Here is a 24,401-nt window from a genome sequence, read left to right as displayed (position 1 = left end):
AACAGACAAACAAACAAATGGCCTCAAATGCAACACCCTCTCCGAATGCTTCGGTGAGGGTAAAAAGCTCATTAAGTGAATTTCAATCGAAGTTATACAGCCCAAGCCTTGTTTTTTAATGACACTTGTCCGAATATCTCATTGGCCAGCTCTGAAGGAAGTTGTAATTTGCACTGTTTCAATCATTGAGATTTTTGTTTGACTGCCATTTTATTAGCTGCCCCTGCCAACTTCTTGCTGAGGCCGGCCATTAGACGTCACCCTCAAAGTGCAGAGTCACACCAGACCAGGAAAATTATCCTTGCCCTCTGGTCATTAATTAGCCAGATGGGTTTTTTGACAATACCATCCTCCTGAGATTCTTTTGGGTTGCAGAAGTTTATAATCCATCCCATGTCCTTCATCATGCTGTCTTCGGCAGGATTTGAATGCACAACCTCTGGGATACCAATCAAGAGTCCCTTTCAACTAGGATTCTAGGCTGCCACTGTTTATACATAATGCGTTACTGAAGTCAGAACAAACTGAACTGAAGAATAACTCAATATATCTTCGACGAGTGCTAAAATGTGGGTGTTGAAGTCATTTTGCACTCTTTTATTGGAAATTGGTTCTTCGAGTGCAATGTGCCGTGGTGCACAAGGTTTCCGGTGAGTGTTTTGTGTTGATCATGATCAGCTTCCTGGGTGTTTGCTCATTGCATACCAGTGGAAGGTCACTGTGAACTCTGATTTTACGTGATGAGTTCGTGCTGTGCAAACTTGGCAACGTCTCAGGAAAGGCCATAACACATCCGAGGAAATCGGATTGATGTGGCCGGCCATTGCAAAAGCACTAGTTGTTTCATCAGGACCATAAGAAGGAATATCTCTCTGAAGTTATTTCGACTTTCGAGTGGGATATCTTTCAGGAATGAGGTTGAAAGCTAAAGACGTATTGGACAAGAACGTCCACGCCATGCCCTGCGAGTATCCGTGAATTACATCGTGGCACGATGGATGGTGGTTACTTTGTCTTCAATGTACTGTATATCCATCGTGTGACAGGAAGAGTAAAGCTTACGGATATAGACTCGATCTTCACGGATGCTCGTATGTTTGTGAAATGTCATGGGGAAGGCTCCGGAATCTGGGTCAAACACCCTGCACTACATAATCCGACTATGGATGGTCTGGTAGGACCTCGCACTGTTTGTCAAACTTTCTCCTCATCATATGTACAACATATAGTGTGATTGGTGACTTGTCCGATTGTACGACTCATTCCCATCGTGATGCTCTTTGCATCATGTATACCTGAGCTGGGAAGTACGCACTCATAAACCAGTGTCTAAATGAGGAAACGAATTTGGAATTAGTTATTTATAGTACAATGATATGCCACACTGCCACCCGCCACAAACACCCATCCCTTTTACACCTTAAAAATAAAAATTGCTTAAAATTAATTGATCGAGAGATATTAGGCCAGAGGGGAACATCGGAATGGATGTCACAGGTGATGATGGACAGGAGCTACATATTTGATCTTGACTTTGTTTCTGAAAGGGAGATGAATGAATATTTAGCCCACATCCTTGTTGCATGTACACATCTGTGATTGGACTAATAGTCGCTACTTTCACAACACCGATTGGTTGAAGCCAATTAGGTTCATGAGGTTTCATTTTGTGGGAAATGATTTGCGGTCTTGGATTTTATCATGGCATCATGTTTGGTGGCATCTTAGGGAGAAGGCGTATTTCCAGTGGTAAACACGAATGGCCGTTCTGTGGTCACAACCTGCGACAAAATCCGGTAACGGGCCGATCGGGAAACACGTTTAATGTGTTATTAAAAAGATTAACTCGACGCCTCTCATCCACGTCACCCTCCGCCACAGTTATATCAGAACGAGCTGATTCGTCACACCGTCACAAATTGTTTAACCCCCAATATGGGGCCGTTCAAAAATTATGTAACGGTATTTTTTTTTAGAGAGGCGCAAACCGCCGTGCGTCCTGACGGGCTTGATTGAACTTTGCTAATAATTTTCGATTAATAATTGCTCGATTTATCAGTTAATAATAATTATCGATTATCGATTAATAATAATTTTCGATTAATAATAATAAAAATAATAATTGCTAATAATGCTAATTTTGCTAATAATTTTTATTCGACTTATGATTAGATTTTTTTTTGGGGTCCCTCATCGTGAGTAACACTCGACCCAAACAAAGCCAATGGAAATCTTACGAAACAAACCCGGGCAGCGTTTGATCAGCAGAGGCGTACAAGCCCGATTTCTTCGGCCCACCAGAAAACCAAGATGTCAGCCATATAATATTATTTTGTCTGGGTGACACGGTGGGTGGAGTCGAGTGCCAAATGTGGGTGTGGTCCAGCAGCTGTCCGACCAATGGGTGCACACTTCTACAATATAGACCCCAACAAGAACCACAACAACAGCAGCAGTGCGGAGCTCTTGTCGACCTGCTACACGTCACAGGTAAAAAGAAGACGCAATGCCAATGGGTTTTTCGCCATTAACGTTATTACCCCGTGCACGCAAAGTGAAAAGGAGGTTAAACAATTGGTTCACTTCTTTTTGTCTGTCTGTCCTTCTGTCTACAGATGTCAAGTTTCTGATCGAGGAGCAACTTAACTTCAATTGAATATTATATATTGAACATGAATCGGAAAACAAACCTGCCGTTTTACATTATTTTGGCTCTGAATTTGTCCTGACCACACATGCGCAGGAGAGGAGGTGGATAATATTTTAATCTTTCTGTCTGCCTCACAGTCAAACAAAAAAGGGCATCATTCCAAACAGAAAACTACTGTGTTTAGGGACGTCATAAAGGACATGTACAACAGGCATGAATAACTAATGTAACGTGTTAAATAAGGTGGCGTAAAAGACACTGCACCAACGGCGTTAAAATCCCCGATTTTTTTTTTTATATATATATATATACGACCTTCAAAATCATTGTTTTATTTCAGTTGAATTAAATATTTGAACACCGTGGAGGGAAGGTGTTCTTTGAACTCCCGTATTATTAGTTATGTTTTCACCCCTGTCTGTGTCTCTGTCTGTCTGTTTGTTTGTCTATGAGCAGCATATCTCAAAAGGTGGTTGGACGGATTGGGACAAACTTTGGTGGGCATGTTCGGTGTGTGACGAGGACGAAGTGATTAGATTTTGGAGAAGATCCGGGTCCCAATCCGGATACTAGAAGTTTTTCTTTTTAAGCGATTCTTCACCGTTGAGAGATCGGGCCAAAAACGATATGCAGCACGATATCTCAGAAAGTTGTGAACAGATTCGGACGAAACTTGGTGGATGAGTTGGATTAGCGACAAGAACAAGCCAATTAGATTTTGGTTAAGATCCAGATGCAGATCCAGCCTATCAGTGGGATACAAAACACAAACTGTTCAGCCTGGTGGAGGTATGTGCTCGACAGAGTGCTGTTGTAGTATAATTATTGTTTAGCACACACTAGATATGCGAGCTGCTAAAGCACCAACAGTAGTGTTTTTATCCGAACCAGTGCAGTTTCCTCCCATTGGTCATATTTGCACTTTTCCTTCTTGTAAAAACCGACGAGCTGATTTTAATGAAATGCATTTTACTGATCTGGATGGTAGATGCGTGCAGCTTCCATGGACTTGCACGCAAAAACAAATGGATAATTACATGGACAGATAAATGCATTATACGGATGATGGATCACGTGACAACCTTTGTATTGTGTTCACGTCTTTGTGCAGAAAGGGAACCGTGCGATGCCGTTGTTACATATTGGTCTTTTCCAGCCAAATTTGTCGAGGGATTAATTACATTCATTTGTTCCATCCAGTTTAGTTAGATTTTTTTGTGCATTGGTTACGATTTGCTAACTTCAATCCATGTCGTTTATTAAAATTGTACTTTTCTTTCACTCGTCTAATTCTATCTGCATTTTGTATCGGCTTGCTCTCAATTTGAATCCTGCTGATGCCAACCCTCCCAGCAGCATCTGTGTGTCTCACGCCGCGCTCGCGGATCGGAATGCTGCACACGTACCCTACCGGACTACGCGAAGGGCTTACAGACCCTCTGCATGCACGTACTTCCTCGGAATTCCAAGGTGAGCTTCAAAAAGTGGGCAAAATTTGGGATATAAATGGGGAAAGGCGAAGGACGATGGTGCAACATATTTGGTTGACGTTGCACCGATTAGGCATGTTTCTTGGCGCACCGAGTAGGCACGTCGACGTGAACGATTTGGCTTGCATCACATTTTAAATACCTTTTCATCATAAATGCTATGATTATCATCTTCAACGTCGTCATTAGTCTTTCCACCAAAAATGTGATCCTTCATCCCAAATTACCCGAAAATTTTTGTGTTATGGCAACATTGATTGGGGCACAGACACGTGTTTGTGTTTAACTTAGCTAACCGACGGTGCAGCCGTGGAGTGGATACAGAGTGAGGGTAACAGCGGCGTTCGAGTGGGGAGCGGCTGGGCCAGGCAGCCCATTAATCAGTCTGTCTGCTGGGCACCGCCCCTGGAGGTTCTTGGGTTAGAAGGCACAGACCAAACAGGAAAGGTCTGGGGGAAGGGGGGGGAAATGGAGGAAAGGTTCTTTTTTCATGCTGTGTATGCGTATGCGTGCATGCACGTCCATGTATGTTCAGGGCCACCACTATATGGGCCATCAATTATCTCATTGTTCACATTTTGGCCGTGCGATGACGTCACGGTCCAAAATTCACGTCGTCTCTGTGTTATTTGGGACACACAGCACCGTATTTCTCAGCTTTGCAGGTGTGATTTCACTCAAAGGTCAGGTCACGCCATCCTCCAGTCGCTGTGTAGTTGCACAGTGAGTGAGAAACTTTTTCCCGACAAAATCCCCCACAAAGTATTGTCATGCGCAGTCGTCATATCGAGGCAGTGGGGTTCCCATGCACGGCGTTGCAGAACCAGGTACCCAATCCATATGTCTGCTCATTCATAGTCCAACTATTACCCTCATTGCTTGTCCCAAGTTTGTGGTGAAAGTTTGCACGTTTGTGCACACTTGTGTTTGGTCGCCGGTAGGTAGCGTGGTTGACTCCGAGTTGTTTTGGACAATTATTGAGAACTGTTTGAGTAAATCGGAAATCTATCTATGTTGAGCAGTACAAGAATACCGTCACTTGTCTGTAATAACAGGCTGATTGCTGAGGATTAGACGACTGCTTTGCACATTGTGTGCCCACGGTTGGCATCGACACAGGCCAGACAACATTGTCCCACAGCAGGAATTATCGAGCATAGGTGGGATGGTTTTTCTACTCATGGAAACAATTACTAGATGTGTTTGCAGGTTCGCCTTATGATGCTTAATCCACTTTCTCTGGGATATTTTATGGTCCAGGAAACTAGCACGGTGGGTTAAAAAGCCAAGTATTGCACGAATGGTTTCAATCAAAAATTCTATAAAATATATTATCAATACAATGGATTACAATAAGTTGTTTCTAAAGTTTTAAACAATGAAAGGGAAATGTTTATTGCAGCTTGTCTCTGTTGGGGGCATCCTGGTCATTTTGCCACCATTCCATGGATCCACTCTGCATAAGGGGTGTTCATTATCAACTGGTGTTGTTTGTTGGTGTGTAACATCCTGCATTGACCACAGAGTGAAGCAAGATCAGGGGTTAGTTATCAAATTGAAATATTCCACGAAGTTTGCTGCAATATAACTGATTGGCCTTTCGGGTCAAGATATTGTTGCAGTCACGTGGTTTTTGCAGTCAATGACGGACACGCCGCCCGGTGGGTGTGGGACCAAATGATCTCCACGTCTGCCGCGTTAATTTGGCGTGAATCGGCGTCTCCGAATGCAACGACTGCAGCATAAAGCCGATAACAGGACTGAGTGAGGCCTGTCGGTGATCTACAATGGAGGCGCCTAAGGGAACTAGGGAACCAATCTGCCTGTCCAAAGGGTTAATGATTCAATCCTCGAAGTGCTATGGTTCCCACTCCCGATAACCACACAAGTTATCAAAACAGGGATTTATTATGGGGAGAAAAAGGGGAAATAAAAATAGCACATTCATGCAGCGGCAATTACAGACAGTAACTAGAAGGGTACTCGGTAGAGTGCATCCCTCCGCCATGCAATGCCTGATCCAGTAGAATTCCAGTAAAACATATGAGGCCCAATAAATTTTTGAAATATCATACTGTATATCGTTTTTAGCCCCATCTCTCAATGGTGAAGAATCACTTCAAAAATTATCCGATCCAGTTTTGGATCTTCACCAAAATCGAATCAATTCGTCCTTGTCACACACCCGTGCCCACGAAGTTTCGTCCAAATCTGCCCATAACTTTTTGAAATTATTATGCTCCATATCTTTTTTTTTTTTTTGGCCATATCTTCTCTCAATGGTGAAGAATCGCTTAAAAATTCTCGGATCCGGATCTTCACTAAAATCTCATTTGTTCATCCTTGTCGCACACCCAACCTCTCCACCAAAATTTCTTCCAAATCCATCCACAACTTTGTGAGATATCCTGCACACAAAGAAACAAACAAACAAACAGACAGGGGTGAAAACATAATCCCCTTCCACCTTCGGTGACGGAGGTAACAATGAGTAAATTAAACCAACAAACCCTGGAACCACGACGGCTTAACGAATACACCTGAACCATTGACTCAAGAAACACCAGACCGAGATGGGAGAAGACGAGACGAAACTAAAGAAGACTAGAAGGGCCTTTTCGAAGTCACCATGTCGACAGATATGCCTCCTCTCACATTATGACATCATTCTACATACTTGTATCATGTCTGATTGAAATCCCTGAACCCAGATTCAAAAAATTTAATAATTCTGGCTGCCAGACCATGCGTCCGATCAGGTTGAAATTTAAAGCATGTCTTCCCCATGACTACTACATCACAACTCTGACGTTTCACATCGATTGATGAAGCGGTTCAAGAGAAATGATATTTTTTAAAGATTTTCGTTCAAACCAATATAGCTTCTAGAATGTAGACCATGTGACATTAATTATTCGTGAACATCCTGGTATTTCATTTGGGTTAAATCTCCCCTCGATTTGTCAACCTGTTCCGGGAAAGTGAATTTTTAATGGTTTATTCTTCAAAAATAATCATAGCTGCCAAACCATGTGACCTCTGACATCATAGGTGGAGAACTTTTTCTTCCTCATTGATAAGCGATCATCGCTGTAAAGTTTTGCCTCGATCTGTTCAGCCATTTCGGTGAAGAATATTTTTGAAGGTTTTTATGTAAAAAAAAAAAAAAATGGCAGCCAAATCACATGACCGATGACATCATCAATTCCCCCCCCCCTTTTTCCCCCAATACAACTAAGCACTAGATGACCCTGACAATTTTTCATACTGATTGGTTAAAGCATTCGACATATGCAATCATGATGTCATAATTAAGCCTCCTATGACATCATCAAAAATCACACTTGTTTCCCATGAGGAGTACTTGACATGTGCCAAGTTTCAAGTTTTTCCGTGGAGCGGTTTCAGAGATTCAGAGGTCCAAAGTTTTTCTTTTTTAGCAACATGGCTGCCACACCACATGACCTTTCATTACAACATTTCTCATGAGTAGTCGCACCGATGGTGAAAATTTTAAGTCATTCGGATTGTGGAGAAAATAGAGAAAATTAGCATGGACGGACGTATGGACAACAAGGAAAACGTAATGCTTCCGGCGACTTCATCAGCGGAGACGTATAAAAGCACATGGTCCAGCTCCCCACAATCGCTCTCCGTTCGTGCCTCAGGCCGGTCAGTCTATGGGGTCCCGTCCGTGCACATAGCGGTTGTGTGCGGGTTTGTTCCTGCAGCACGATGCTCTCCTTCTCTCTAGGACGTCTTGAACCAGCCAGCAGAGGCCGCCAGCAGGAATCCACAGCACGAACACGCAAGTGGTGAAGGACTGAACACACCACTGGACTGCACCCAGCGTGCTCACCGTCCATGCTGTTATACATCCCACTATACATCACATTCCAGCACTCATGGAGCCGGTCCATTGGACAGTGGCGCCAAACGGGGCGTGTTTTTGTCCCATCTCGTGTCCTTGCACTGACGGTGCGATCACCCATAGGTCACACCCATTGGCTGTGGTGTCGGGGAAATTCTACACAGAGACTACCATCGTGCATGGCCACACCCGTGAGCTATTATGGTGGAGACTGATAAACAACGGGAAAGGTTCAAGAATGTGGGGAGAGGGAAAAGGTTGGGTGTAAATTCAGACACTTGAGCGGGGAGAGAGTAGGAAAGTGGGAGTAGATCTTTCTAAATACGTGATCGACACGTTTTATTACTTACGAGAATTACACCACACTTACTCTAACACATGCTATGAAATAACTATTCTAATCTATTCCCCATTTTACCACCTATAGCACATCTGCAACAATATATATATATATATATATATATATATATATATATATATATATATATATATATATATATATATATATATATATATATATATATATATATATATATATATATATATATATATATATATTGCTGCTAGCTGCTGGGATTCCGTTGGACGTGTGGATTTTCCGGTTGCACACAAGGGTCCGGATAATGTTATCACGGAGATGTAATCACACAAGTTATTTCGGAGAAGAATAAAAATGGTGGACTCACGAGTCTGTGTGAGTGAAGAGATTTCTCTGCGCTCGTAAACCAGGACCATCGTCCACAGAGTAGCGGTCGTCTCCAAGCTATTTTGTTGTTCCCCTTCTTTAACAGCCATAATTATTCCTACGTTATTGTGGGGTTGGCTGGGTGAAGGTTGGCCCAGGTCTTTCACGAACCAGTTGGTCAGGCCTGTCGTTCGACTCAGGTTCCGGCATGAATTTGGAATTTAGCCATGGTGCCGGCAATGGCTCGCCTCCTCTTCGCGAAGGACACCGTGGGGTCACCTTTCAGGCAGCACTTCCATTTGCTCTTTCACCATTCCTCCCTGCCTTTCTCGATTTGCCTCGCTTTCTCTTTCTTTCAGCGTCTTGTATCCATCGGCAAAAGGCGCTTTACAAACATAATCATTCTTATGAGCATCAACATAAAAAGCAAGAGTTGTGCATTGATTAGCAAGTCACACGAGTAAAGCATTTCTGATAGTCCGTTAGTTTTCTGTAACTTTTCTTATAAACTATACAATGATGTTCACCTAATGCATGCCTGTGTATACAAGTTAAGGCTTCGCATCCTTGGAACGCTTCACACTCACGGGTGGAAGTGTGCGTATTGTTGGTACAAGTGGAGTGAAAGGAAAACGCACAAAGATGTCCCCCTCGTGAAGTGGATTTTCACAGCGCCCTCCAGCGATCGTGACTGCTGCGCGCAGTCCGGCACGTTATGAAAGGTCTCTCTACTCTTTGCTGCACAGGTGGTGTCCACCTCCCAGCAGGTGTAGGTACGTAATTAGAGGATTGCTCGACACTAATGTATCGACCAATTTCCATTTGGGCCGTTTCTCTTCCCCTGGAAACACGTTGATCGCCGCTGCTACTTCCTCGTTTAGTTTGTGTTGCACATGCACTGTTGTGTGTTGCTATTCCCTGCCATTTTTAACTTGTTCTGTCCACCATCTTGGTTGTCTTTTATCATATTTTTGTGCCTCATTTGCTTTGTCCTTCTTCATGCCTTACCGCCACCCCTCTCCCCCTTTCCTCTTCCGTCTCCCCTTTCCGCGTGTTATCTTTTTGTGCGACGGTGATGACAAACTCCATTGAAGTTTCAACCTGGTTTGGGATATTTCTACTGGAAGCCATTGGTCGTCCGAAGGTGAATGTTGTTGTCGCTTTTTAACTTGTTTTGTATCTCCGATAGTTTTATGAGCACCGGCACTTCACGCTGCAAATCCTGTAGTTGTTGCCAATCTGCAACCCAGTTTCCTGCTCGTCACTGACGGCGATGCTGTACGACTCGCTCGAATCACAAAACTGAGAATTTTAGCACAAGGTCCACACTTGCTACACAGTGACCAAAAATTCAACCCCAAATGTCCAAACGCGACATTCGACTTCGCACCAGACTCGATCGATGCGATTTGTGTGAATTTGCATTTTCTCCTGGTCCTGATGATGGAGATGGGCTTCAGGTGGATTCCCAGAGTGTGCTGATGATAATTATCCATCTTGTGTGAAGAGCATTCACTTTTGACGACTTACTGCACATCGTGGTTTTTTTTGGGGAGTGAAAGCGGCTTTGGCCAATTAGTCGTATTGTATCGAGATGCCAACCATGAGCTGCTGCTCATTGCACTATCAGCTCCGCTGCAAGAAAACAAACTCCAGAGCAGTACAAATCAGCTCAGATAGAAAGGAAGAGGTTTTTTTTTTCATCATTAAGAGTACAATTTATATGAAAGCTGAAAACGCTTGATAACACGCAACACGAACACATGCATGCAATACTTGTGATGCCCATGTTGTTATTGCAACCCTAATGTCTTTTCTCCTGATTCACGTGTGGCCTCCTTGATCGTAAGATGTTGAAGATGGCAGTCGGAAGGAATCACTCTGCCATTCGATGTTTTGAGCATAAGTTACCTTCGCCGAAGGATTCGGAGAGGGTTTTGCATTTGGGTCATTTTGTTACTTGCAAAATCGAAGATTTTTCAAGTATACTGGTTGGTCGATTTTGTTATTCTGTCTGTCTGTCTGTCTGTCTGTCTGTCTGTCTGTCTGTCTGTCGCCTACGGGTCACAGTTTTAAACCGACCTTCACGAAACTTCACCACATGGTAGAGTTTGTCATCAGGAAGAAGTCTATTGTTTTTGAGGTCAAAAGGTCAACAACTCAGGTGTTATTTCTAAAATCCTCAATTTTCATCCAATTGACTTGAAATTTGCAGAGGATTTGCATTTTCAGGTCATTTAATTCAACCACCAATTATTTTTGAGGTCAAATTTGTTTTATGGATTTTGCAAGTATTGTGCTCTGCATGACGTCTTCTTCTTGTTTGTTTGTCTGTCTGTCTGTTTGTCCGTTCAGAACTTTCATGTTTTTCTCCGCAACCGCTTGTTGGATTGAGACAAAATTTTCACCATTGCTGCGACTACTCATGTAGAATGTTTTAATGATAATTATTTATATATATATATATATATATATATATATATATATATATATATATCTATATGTACAGTAAAGGTATACATGACCACTGGAAATCTAAAATTGTCAATTTTATGATACACACTCGTGCTGAAGCCATTCTGTCCAACTCCAACTAACACAACCAATTGTACAGTGACACAATCATCACGACTACTCTTATCTACAATCAGGCTGTCTGGGTAAAAACTGTGAATCGGCTTATCATAAAAACTTATACTTAACCACATGGAGGCGATAACATCATCGTTTTTGCCCAATCTCTCAATGGTGAAAAATCACTTTAAAATTCTCAGATCAAGATTCGGATTCGGATCTTCACCAAAGTCTAACAATTTCGTTCTTGTCACAAACCCAAGCTCTCCACCAAATTTAGTCCGAATCCGTCCACATCCTTTTTGAGATATTTTGTTCACAAACAAACAGACAGACAGACAAGGATGGAAACATAACCTCCATCCACCTTCGGCATGAAAAAAAAAATCAGACCCTAAGAGGGTTTGAGTGACTGTTGCTCCTGATCCAGGTGAGCCCCAGGACACGCAGTCCGACTGTTTTCGTATAAAAGAATGACCGATGAAACCTGACACGTAAAAACTTGTTAAAACAATTTAAAACTTTATCAATCAAACCAAGGAGTGCATCCCTAACCAGTGCTAAATCAAAATTTGTACATGAAGGAGAAAAATCAAAAACCTCATGACATACCTGCACAACCTCTGCACCTTCCTGTTGGAAATGTTGTCACCTTGAAACGAATGCATTTTGTACACGAGATTATATTGGAGTGATAAATTGTGTGATGACGTCAACGACAATCGTTGTGCGCCGTAAGAACAATGGACTTGGTGAGACAAACGTGAATTGTTCCATTTTGTTGCAGTTTATGAATGATGATCGAAAGATGGACGTTTACACCAGCATGCCTCATCAGCTTAAGAGATGAGGGAACTCTCAACATTTCCAGGTAAAGTTACTCAAGCTCTGTGATGAATCAGAAGTTTGATTCGTATGAGTTGTTAATCTTTTTGTATTTGAATCACAGATGTGTGAAGTAAGCTCACAGTCTCATTCTCCTGGGTTTTGTGGCCATATTGTTTCCTAGTACAGTGGCAGATGAAGATTAGTCATTGTATTGGCACAGAGGGTTAAAGTATTTATTTATTTTAAATGCAAACTCAAGCGCTCGTAGACTTTGTATCCCCCCAAAAGGGTTCATGGAAGAGCTAGGACATACAATGAATCAAGATGTCATAACAGAACAAAAAGAACTCTGGAAAGAGAGGGAGAAACACCAACAGCAGGGTTGAGGGACAAAATAGAGAGAAAGACTTGGACAAACAAGGAATACAGGTAAGAATGAGGGGGAGTGGAGAATGCAGGGGGTGACAAGATGGATATAGAAGCAAACTCTCAGGAAGGAAAACGTGGAAATTTGGAAAGAGATGGGTGTTGGGAGGAGGGGTGGGTGTTAATGGGGGTAGAAAGGATCATGGTTTTGGATGGGGGATGACTTGTGATGGTGGGGAACAGCTGTCTTGAAAACCAGGAGGGAAGAATGAGGTTGAAGAGAATGCGCAAGGTGGTTCCACATTCAGGAAGAAAGAGGAATGATTGCTTGGAGGTGAACAGTGATTCTGGATTTTGGGAGTTTCACCAGAAGGAGGGTGATGATGAACTTCATGCTTCCTGCAGAAACTTTTGGGGGACAAAGCATGGAAAGAGCAAAGGGTGCTAGACCAAAAAGGAGGCAGTAAACGACAGAGAGACTACTAACCTGTCTGCGGTGGAAAAGTGATACGCTCATCGACTCAGCTTGATTGTGAGAGATTCCTATAATCTTGTTAGTCTTGGTTTTCACGACGTCCAGCTGAGCAAGGTGTGGGACATGGGAGCCAGCCCAGTGGGGAGAGCAGTACTCCAAAAAGGTATGTATAAAGGCCTTGAAGGTGGATAAGAGTTCAGCTGTGCCAAGGAAGAACTTTGTATGACGGAGGATGCCCAGTCAGTGAAAGGCATTGGAGGTGAACGTAGAAGTGTGGTTTGCACAAGAAAGATCATTGCTGATATTGAGAGCCAGGAGTTTTAAGTGACTGAACGTCTTCCAGGGGGTTGTTAAGAAAGTTGATAAGAGGGTTTGCCAAACAGTCATTCAGAGAGAGACAGTGAGAGTGAGAGATTTGTCGCAATCGAAGGACACATTCCAAGTGTTTTACCATCTTGTGATTTTATCAGTCTGAAGAGAGGGAAGGGGCTGTTTACTGTCCATCTGAAGGATGAGGGATGTCACATCATTGGTTGGAGTTGTCAGCAAATAGATAAAGAGGATTTCCCAGGGAGTCGGAGAGATCGTTGATGAAGATCAGGAATAGGACTGGGCCCAAACCACCACCTTGGGGCACACCAGCCTTGACAGGAAGAGGAGATGAAAGGATTCCGTTGAGTGCCACACATTGGCTACGGGAGAAAAGGAAGTCAGCAAGCCATGTGTTGAGTTGGCCTTGGATGTCATAGGCAGAGAGTTTGGAGAGTAAGGCGGGATGCCTGACTGCATCAAGAGTTCGAGAGGTGCTCAGAGAGATGTCCTTGATCTTGTGTCTGACATTGAGGGCCTCCATCCATTGTTGGGTGAGTCGAAGCAGCACATCCAAAGTGGAGTCACCAGGTCTGAATCTGAATTGATGATTTGAAATGAGGCTGTTTCATGTCAACCATTCCATGAGAAAAAGAAAGATTTTATGTCACTGGTGATGTTGGATCCATTGACCTTGCTGATAATTGGAAATAAGTTGATAGGTCTGTAATTAGGAGGATTGTTTTTTTTCCACCTTGTTTATGTCATGTGATGATGTTGGTTGACTTCTAAGCAGATGGGAGATGACATAAGTCCAATTATGAGGTGGACAGAGCAGAGAGAGGATGTGCGAAAGCAGTACAGCAGGTGTTTAGGACACATGATCTGATGCTGTCCCGTCCAATTGCAGAGTCAGAGTCTAGGGTTGAAAAGAACTTCTCCACCTTCTCAGGTGCAAAAGACACAGAGTCCAGGAGCAGGTGGGTTCAGAGAGCAAGGGGTTGGGGACACAAGACATCAAGGTAAACACAGAATTGAGGCATTCAACCTTCTTACGATCATAGTCGGCTTTGGAACCATTCGAAGAGAGGGAAGGGATGGAAGGGGAGCATACACCAGAGATAGACTTATCAAGGCACCAACAACCTTTAGAGGAGACAGACAAGTTTGAAAGTTCATTTTTGAGATTGGACAGTTGTTGTTTTCTGGCTCTCCTGATGGTGGACACACTTGCTGTGGGCTTTGTTGAATGATCTGAGACTGCCTTCGGTCAGGACCTGAGCAAGAGAATGTAAGTTATTTCAAAGCAACATCTTCACCATAGGATTCAGTGTACCATGGGTGGGAAGAAGGGTCGGATAATTGAAGATGATATGGGATGAATCTGTGCATGAGGGAGAGAGAGAGTGAGTCAGGGAGAGAGTGAGTCAGAGAGAGAGTGAGTCAGGAAGAGAGTGAGTCAGGGAGAGAGTGAGTGAGAGAGAGAGAGTTTATGTGGAAGAATTCCCAGGCTGAGTTCACATCAGGGGCAGCAGATGTAGGAGACCATTCATGAGGAGAGATGGCTGCTTCCAGTCCATGCCAATCTGCCTGAGTGAACTGCTGGGCTTGCTGGTGTTGAGGCGGCTCTCTGAAAATAAGCAGTGAAATGTTGCGACTCGCAAGCATATGATCAGATGAATCAATTGGAGCAGAGGAAGAGGAGATGACATTTGTGGGGCAGTTGTCGTCACCCATTCGAGAAGGGAGGATTTGCCCTTGAGAGAAATCAGTGTCAGAAAGTTCACAGATCGAGTTATTCCTGTGGTGTCACGGAAGTCCTTTGCTGAAGTACCATGGCTGGTGTCTGAGGTATGAACACCCATGGAATTAGCATGGTGACAATTGAAATCACCACACATGAGGAATAGAGAGAGAGAGAGTTGGGATGAGTGGATAAAAGTTGGTTCATGTTGTCTGTGTGAGAGATGTAAGTGAAGCCATCACTGTCTGGAGGACAGAACACAGACAAACAAGAAGTGGGAGCAGAGGGGAAGTCACTGCCAAAGGTACTCCTGGGGGTTGGGAGGTGTAAGATCAGTCCACAGACTGTGAGAAATGAAGTTATATGCAACTCTGATGCCAGGACAGGGTTCAGTCCTACCAAATTGGAGGAGACGATAGCCAGTGAGAGACACGAAGGAGTGAGGGATGTCCTGTGGGAGTAAGGATTCTGTTAAACAGATGGTGTCCGGTTCATCAGCATTGGCTCTGATTAAGAGATCTCAGGTTGGATAGGAGACCTTGGATGTTTGAGGTCCACAGAGTTATGGACAGGGGATGAGACATAGTTGGCAGGGTGCTGGAATGTTGAAAAGAGTTCGGAGATGGTGTGCAGTGGGGGGTGGGGGGGGGTAAGGACGGGGGGAAGCTGAGAGGGGTTGGGATGGGGAGAAGCTGAAAGAAGGCAGGATGAGAGGGGGGAGCAGGGTGAGGAGAAGATGGGAGGAAGCAGGGAAAGGGGAAAATTTGAGGAGACAGGGTGAGCAGCAGCTTTGAGGGTGTGGGCTGTTGTGGATGCTTTGAGGTGGTGGGGTTGAGCAGATACAGAAAGAAGGGACATGAAGGGGGATGCTGAAGAGTGGAATATATAGGAGTGAGGTTAGAAGGATGTGGGCATGGAGGAGATATGGGGTAGGGTCCTGATATGGAGGGGTTTGACACCATTGGACGATGTGAAGGATAATTGATTGTCGAGAGCAGACAACCTCTGCAAATTTCACTTCTCAAGATTGCCAATCTGGACATAAAGAGACAGACCTCATGGGAAGGGTGGAAAGAATGATTGTTGAAGGCACAGAGGAAAAGTGGTGCTTGATGGAACAAGTGTTTAGGAGTTAGACAGATTTGGAAAATAATCCTTATGAAGATGAAGAAGAAGAAGATGAATAAATTGTGATGAAGAAGAAGTGTTTCATTCAATGAAGATTCGTTTTGGAAATATTAAGAAATGTAAGGGATGAAGAATGAAGTGCAGGAAAAAGATGGATAAAGTGTTTTGGAATTAAGAAAATGATTTATTTATTTATTTATTTTTTAACTGAGGAGGGAGACTCGGATAAAGTTAAATGGGATAAAAAGGACAATACATGGTAGAATGAAGCAGTACAAGGCACGCAGCATCAGTGCAGAGACAGAATTTGAACTCGACTAGCCAAGGCCTGGATGATTAGGCCTCAGTTACACGGACACGAATTCCACAATATAGCATAACACAGTACAGTTTAACATGGACAATTAGACGGAAACACAAACAGCAACACAGGGACGAAAATCTAATACACAATGGATCTGCTCCGGTAAACCTAGCTTTGATGAACTCGAAGGAAGAGCTGCCAATCCAAATGTCCACATGAAACAGAACCAGAACCGGAAGGCCTGCTTATTTTCTGAAAGATCACATGATCGTCGGCAACCATATAGAAACAGAATTGAGCAAATGGTCCAGCTGACTTAACATCCTCCTCAAACTTTGGGTAGTTTCATCACATGACATCCTGTTTGCACAGAACCAGAACAACATATTCTCTTTGAATTTATCTCTTTAGGGCAGAAATTCCACGACGTTTTTAACCGCCCATTGCATGTCCATCAGTGCCGCATCCTTAAGTGAACCTGTAAGGGGAAGCCATTGAGTGAAGGTTCTTTTTCAATTAATTGATGAAATATGTAATAAGAATGACGATTGAGCTTGGAAATGAAAGGGTCTTTTTTTTAATTGACTTCCCTTGTGTTTCGTCATAAAAGCTAATTTGATGATTCTCTTTGATTATGAAAGATAAACATTTGGTTAGTGTATTGACTTGACAATCAAAGCATCAAAATGTCATTTTGAAAGAACCACCAGATGTTCTGTTTTGGGCATCATGTGGAAGTGATAATTAACCTTCATCGCTTCATCATGGGTTGGTCTGTTGGGTATTCCCATCTGAGCGTATCGCTCACGATGCTCGGATCGGAGATTCAAATCCCTTCGACCGTTGTTTTTCCAATTGTGTGCTAGCTTGATGTGCTGTGAACTATCCATAGGTTCTGTCCGATACCGTCTCCCCATTGCACCATTTTGTGTCCGAGTCTTTGCCCGATGTTATTCTGCTCTTTCAGGAGCCTCGATACCTGTGCATTAAAATGACCATCGAAAGTACATCAATGTCTCCTAATGTCCTTGTTCCACTCTTACGTTTAATGACGTAGAAGCTCCTTTATGAGTCTTCATCTGGGTAAGGACGGAGAGCAGGATAGCCAAGTTGGTGCCGCTATTGTGTTATTTTGAAGTACACTTACGATAATCAACACGACAGCGGCTGCTCAAGGTTAGTGCGTCTTGCTGTTCTTGCTGGAAACACAACATGATGATACAGCAGCCGCTGGTTGTAGTTTTTAGAACCAATGAGAAGCTTGCGTTTTAATCATCCAATGTAAGTGGGGTTTGTGAGACAGTACCTGGAGGGGCGTTTAGTGTGTTTGATAGGTCTGTGATTCACACATCATGTGATTATTGCCACACATTTGTTTAAACTTTGTGATTCAGGCTCATTTCGTGAACAGATTTCCTGATGGCAAAATGTGACATAAACAAAACAGATCAGGAGGTCAAACGGCAATCAAATTCAGCGTGTTGATGGATATAGCAGGGAAACAATGATGCGTTCAACCACAAGCGGGTTGCTTCATTGAAGCTGATAAAATGCGTAACAACATGGCAGCAATTTTCGCTACCTGAGCCTCCCATTTGTTTTTTGGAGTTTTGTATCAAAAAGCTCCTCCGGCACCAAGTTTGAGGAGCATATTTAACAATTCGTGCCATAATGTATTTAACAATTCTGTTTCTTTTGGACCAAAATATGATCAGAGAACCAAATTTAACTCGTTCCCAGAGTCTTGCGACTGGAGATGCCTCTTTATCAAGTTGGCTATCCTGCTTTGTCTGTAAACACCATCAGAAACTTCTGAAACAGTAAAAATTAGACCGGCACTCGGAAGAGCGCGTACCTCCGCCAGGCTGAACAGGTAACGTTTTGTATCCCACTGATGGACCGGACCTGCAGCCGGACCTGAACCAAAATCGAATCGGCCTCTCATCTCTTTCGGCATCTCTTCGGCCCAAACCATTCTTTCCTTCCTCATCATTCTTCCTTGCTATTAGTTTTTATTTTTAATTGTTTTGTTCTTGAGGTCATTTCTCAAATGAAGTTGTTGCAGAAATGGAAACAAATGTTCATTATAATGACATTGAATGGATCAAACCTCCTATAAATGCTAAAGATGGAATCAAAATCTCTTTGCTGATGACTCCACCCTCTGCCGTGACATCCCACATCCTGCGAACAGGCAGGCCTCAGCCTCTTCCCTCTCTTCAGACCTTGACAAAAATCACAAGATGGTCAAACATTTATCATATAATATGTCTTTCAATCCTGAGAAATGTCACACACTCACTATCTCTCTCCAAAAGAACGGTCTGGCAAATCCTCCAATCTACTTTCATAACAATCCTTGAGGAAGTTTAGTCATTCAAACTCCTGAGACTCACCATCAGCCATGATTTTTCTGGGGCAAACCACATGTCAAAGTTGGCCTCCCAAGCCAGCCGCTGACTGGGCATCCTCCGTCGCACAAAGTCCTTCCTGGGCACACCTGAACTCCTATCCACGTACAAGGCCTTCAACCGCAGCTTGATGGAGTACTGCTCTTCCCTCTGAGTTGGTACTCCTGCCTCGCATCTTTCTCAGCTTGATGCTGCGGAAACCAAGGCCTTCAAGATTATTAAAATGTCTTACAATGAAGCCGAGTCTGTGGCCAAACACTTCACAATCGCAGACAAGTTGGTGGTCTCTCTGTCTTCTACCGCCTCCTTCCTGGTATTGCACCCTCTGCTCTTTCCATGCTTTATCCCCCCCCCCCCACCCCCATGTATCTGCAGGGTTCATGTGGTCGACAAGCAACCCCCTTCCGACCTTGTTTACACCCTTTATACCACCTTGACCTTGTTTACAAAAAAGGTCAAGAGGAAAATGCGGTTCGATCTCCAGAATTTCTCTTTCTGTGCAACTTTTCAAGAACTTGTGTAATCAGGAAATCAAGAGATGGGTTTACTTTTCAGCTTTCATTAAAATGCCTTGCAAGAACATCTTTCTTTTGGCGAATTATTTACTTTGGCTCAGAAATATTTATTTAATTTCCAGTAATACAGAGGCCATGTAATATATAATTAAGAGCACACGTATATATGTATTAAATATTTTACATGGGTATTGAATAAAGCCAGATGTTACAACGGAGCCTGGACGAGCCAACATTGTTCGAAAAAGGATTTATTTGAGTTGACTCCTTAAAATGAATACTCAATCAGACGTTAATCCACTTTTGCATTGAATATTCTTTAAAACGAGTTAAGGAAGGTGAGCTCACCTTTTTTTTTCCATTGTGTGAGGCTCGTGCTGATCTTGTGTATTTATTGCATCAACCACGGCCGACAGGATGGCTTAGACCTCGAGGTACGCACGCTCGCCTAAAAGCGGTCTACTGTGGGTTCGAATCTCAACTCAGCTAAAAAACTGTCATCCCGGTGTTTCACAGGCAGGGTGATTCATCAATGTGAGTGCCGTTCCTCAGATGGACGTTAAACTGGCGTCCCGTCTCCCGGCATTAGTTGGTGGACGTTGAAGATCCCACGGTGTTCTTCGCAAAGACTTGGCGGGCTAGCAGTGGCACCATGAACAAATTAATAATTCCTGCCCTGACAACAACTAGAAGAGGAATGGCAAACCACCCAGCATGACCCTTGGCCACGAAACTGCTTCGGGAGAACAAATGCTCTGTTATCACAGAGTATGATGCATGGAGTGGGGTGGGATCCATCAACCCAGTGTTTGGCATTCAAATCTGAGGTGTGGGCAAGTGTCCCACTTCAAAATGCCAAACAGGGCAACCCAAATTATAATTTTTTATTTTACAAATATACTTTAAAAGTGATGATCAGACTCAGGTTAACAGTGTTTATGCTGTGTCTTTCTTCATGTCCACCACTGCTATACAAGGTACCTGATTAACAAGTTTCGTAAGCAGAAATATGTTTGAGTTTCATATGCCTTAATTTGGTAACTTGGCATGAGATGGGCATTGGCAGTGGCATGGGCATCAAAACGAAATGCATTCTGGACATGGCACAAGTCATTCAGTTTGCACACCCACTATCCCACAGTCGTTTAAGTCAATCTCAAAGTGGGATATGTCCTTCATGTGAATCCCCAGACTCTACAGTCACAACACTGTTCATTTCATCCAGATATACTTATAAAAACAAAATATATGTATATAAACACCTCCCATGCTCCAAAAGCTGAAACTGCTGCAAAGAGCAATCAAGAAGGCCTACACAAGGTAAGCGCTATGCTGTATCAAACCCTTCCCAGAGTTCCTCCACAGCTATAAAGACGTTCACAAATAGTACACACATGAGAATCCCAATGCCACACACCCCCTCAGCTGCCAAACCGGTTTCATTGCTTATTGGCAAATCATCAGCGACAACGCAGACAGCAATACATATCAATGAGGCTTCCAAGCATGTACCACATGGTACATGGTGTGCATATATGTATATATGTATACTGTACATATATATATATATATATAATTATATATATATATATTTTTTTTTTTTTAAAGAAGAAGAAGGTGCTTCCAACCAAAGAAAATACTCGATCGACTCCGCTAATTTGAGCAAAAAAGCAAGACAGATCCGGTCTCAGGCAACGTTTCACCGGCTTCGCAGCCGGCTTCATCAGGCACAATAAACAATATTGTGCCTGATGAAGCCGGCGAAACGTTTACAAGGCGAGCTATCACCGGCACCCAAAACATATTTCAAATTCCTTTACTAACCTTCAGGGGGCATTGCATCAGCAGCACACCTAAAATCATGCTACCCACAGCTTTGTGCAACATTTGTAAGAAGGAGAAGAAGAGGAATTAGATTGTTTAAATAAGGTATGTTTGCAATCATTGGTCGTCATTTTATCCTGGCAGGACACTCCATAAAGTACATTGCTGGTCACAATTTCAAGGGTTTATAACTTGACTAATACTTGTGATTGAATATTGTTTGGACCAGAGGGTATTGTGGTCCGTTGGGGCTTTTGGACATAATTCCATCCGGATCGTCAATTGGACCTCTGGATTTGTGTCAAGACCCCCAGCTTACACACTTTTACCAAAATCTCTCCTTTCTCAACCCTGACTCTCCCATTATTCCACCTCCTCTCAAATTTTTAATACTACGTTGTACTTTTTGAAAAACTACTTTCTAATCTGCAGTGAATGACATTTGATAAAACTCGTGTTATTCTGGGACAGCCAGTGGGACATGAATTTCCTTCAGATACACTCCACATTGACGTCACGTCGATATTTTTTTATGCGATGATACCGGATGAGGTTGGGATAATAAATATTGGGTTACGATGGTATGCAATTCATGGCCTTCGATTTTTCATTATTGAAAAAAATATCTCCGCCGATTGCGATTTTAATCGTCATTTCAACCTATGAATTATCATTGAAAAATGATTTTTAAACCAGGATAACATTGTACATGAATATGAGACTTCTGTTTGATCATTTCCTAATATTGCTGGACTTGGATACCGATGTTAGTTCTCATTTTTAGCTCACCTGGAACATAGTTCAGGTTGGCTTATGGGATGGCGCGTCGTCAGTCTGTCCATCTGTAAACACTTGCAACTTCTTCTCCGAAATTGCTGATGGGATTGTGACCAAACTCGGCTGAAATGATCTTTCGTATAACTCGAGTTTGTTCGTGGCATCCTCCCCATCCACCTTTAACTAGGTCATCATGAGGTTTAAAGGTCCCAAAAGTACTTGAATTTCGATTTGGTTTGGCCGCCATTTTGGATTAAAGGAAAATCTCGAACAATCTTCTTCTCTCTAACTGCTAAACCGAACAATGCGAAACTTTAAATTTATGGTCAAATGCACAAGGGAAATGTAGTGTGTTAACAATGACGTTATCAGTAATGAGGTATGGCAGCCATGTTGGATCATAAGAAAAACCTCTTAAAATCCTCTTCTCTGAAACTGCTTAACTGATCGGTTCAAAACTTCACATATGTGATTGACTCCATGTCGGAAATATAATTTGATAACAATGATGTCATAGGTCACGTGGTCTGGTAGCCATATTGGATCAAAGGTTCTGGCATGTGCGGAAATTAAATGAAGCCACGGACGCTGGCGTCTCCGGGTGTTTATAAACATTGTGATGTACCTCGCGATTCATCTGTATGATGATCAGGCGTTCGATAATATGAGTGAGGAATGTGAAAAAATAACTTTGTCGTTGAGATGTCATTGCGGCCTGTTCCAAGTCAAGGCATGGTTGAACAGGCCAAAACAAATGGCAAATTTAGACTCCAGCGAGGTAACAGTCAATGTGCCACAAGGGAGAGCAAGGTGGCCGAGGATGCGCCTGATATATAATTAAATAAGGCCGTTAATTATCTTCAAAAGCGGTGTTTGAATTAACACAAACACCTAATTTTCACTCGTGCACTCCCTTGGAGTTCGCTTCGTATGCATGCAAAGTTTCAGGCTGCTATGTTTCATGGTTTTGGAGTTATGGAGGAGACTCACACACTGACTGAGTGACTGATACACACTGACATTTATTAGTATAGATCGTAGGATTTGCAGCTGCCATACTTTGCTGTTTATTTTTGGACGCCAGTGTCCAGACACCACGTAAGCCCGATTTCTCTGCTGCAGTATGACCTCTTCACTCGACCGGATGGCCCAGAATAACTGCTGTCAATATGTAGTCTTTACCCTCCCTCAACACATTGTCCTTTTCTCCAATTACCATGCAGATGACATATCCACCTGCAGGTCACAGATGGGGTCAAACGATGCACCCGCAACTCACAGATGACAGTTTCGCATTAAAATGTCTAAATAATGACAGCTTGAGGAAATGAAATGGTGGGATTTAAAGTTATTGTTTTTTTTGTTTTTTTTGGTTTTTTTTTTTTGAAGTCGAGTTGGTAATTGTGGTTGACTGTTTTTGATCAAATGGTGAAAGACGTTTCTTTTTCTCCGAATGGTGTGGGTTCAAGTCTCGTGGCTGCGCTCTCTCACCAGCCTGCACTTGGCTAGCATGGGGAATATGCCAAACACCCATCGAGGTTTGCTGAAGGAGGCCTTCATCCTTCAGTGGACTGAAATAGGCTGGTTTGAGGTTGAGGTTGAGGTTGAGGAAATCTGGTTTGAATGGCAATTCACATTATTCACATTATATTACAATCCCCTGAGGTTTTTTTTTTTTTCTTTTCTTCATTTTATCATTCATTTTCCTACTTTGTCATTTCGACATTGTTTTGCTTGCTGGCAGAAAGGACTGGAATTGGAAAAATAACATCTTGACAATGAGCATTAAATTTGACTGTCTTTGGTCAAAAGCTCGCAGCAAAACCTGTATGCGATGCCGGGAGACATTTTTTCGTCTCCAATTTTGCCGATGTTGAATTGAATAGTCGAGTTTATTGTTTGGATTCTCCAGTATAGGGGTAGCTAACTATTTTTAATATACACTTTGCAGACTCCTGGAAGAGCAAGGTGACAGAGGGTAACAAAGCAATATACTAGCAGTGGGGCAGTGGAGCTACTGTTGGACACAAACAATGGAATGAACAAACAGGACATACAATAACCTGCAAGTGATGTGGTTGATTATGTCAGGTTAATGGGGTAAAGATCAGAGGTATTTATTGAAGCCTGATTTTTTTTCGAGAACAAGCCAGTTCTCTTCCTGAGAGGTGTTTCAAGTGGTGTGATAGTGGAACAACATTGAGCAATGTTGAGGACGGTTCTGCGTCGTGGATTGGTCCAAGTTGTCACCAATCACAGTGCTCCCCTGCGTTTAACCTCTCTTGCGGCTCCTGTCGGTGTTGTAATTGATCACGTAATTCTTTGTATGCGGGATGCAAGTTGATGTGTCGGTTGATTGACTTCTCAGAGAAACCAGGCCTCGATTATCTATATGTTCACCCTTGATGACCTTGTGCCAAGTGTGGAGGTCTGATTCTGTGTATGTGCAC

The 24,401-nt window shown here is 42.9% G+C and overlaps 1 long non-coding RNA gene across 9 annotated transcripts in view; it reads left to right on the top strand.

Moving 5' to 3' along the window:
• The window catches only part of LOC147031152 (uncharacterized), a 297,080-nt gene that overhangs the window by 129,223 nt on the left and 143,456 nt on the right, over positions 1-24,401 (top strand). For 8 of the 9 annotated variants that reach the window (XR_015056687.1, XR_015056691.1, XR_015056688.1 and 5 more), the window contains exons 4-5: positions 4,007-4,120; positions 12,058-12,141. This is a non-coding gene — a long non-coding RNA (uncharacterized LOC147031152). Of the gene's footprint in view, positions 1-4,003; positions 4,121-12,057; positions 12,142-24,401 lie in introns of all 9 variants that reach the window. The other variant, XR_015056684.1, reaches the window with a different exon arrangement.

Source organism: Eptatretus burgeri, chromosome 3, assembly GCF_056783735.1.
Source record: "Eptatretus burgeri isolate ZD-2024b chromosome 3, Ebu_testis_v1, whole genome shotgun sequence".
NCBI lineage: Eukaryota > Metazoa > Chordata > Myxini > Myxiniformes > Myxinidae > Eptatretus > Eptatretus burgeri.
Note: the sequence above shows the minus strand (reverse complement) of the source record. Positions and strands in the feature narration are given on the sequence as shown.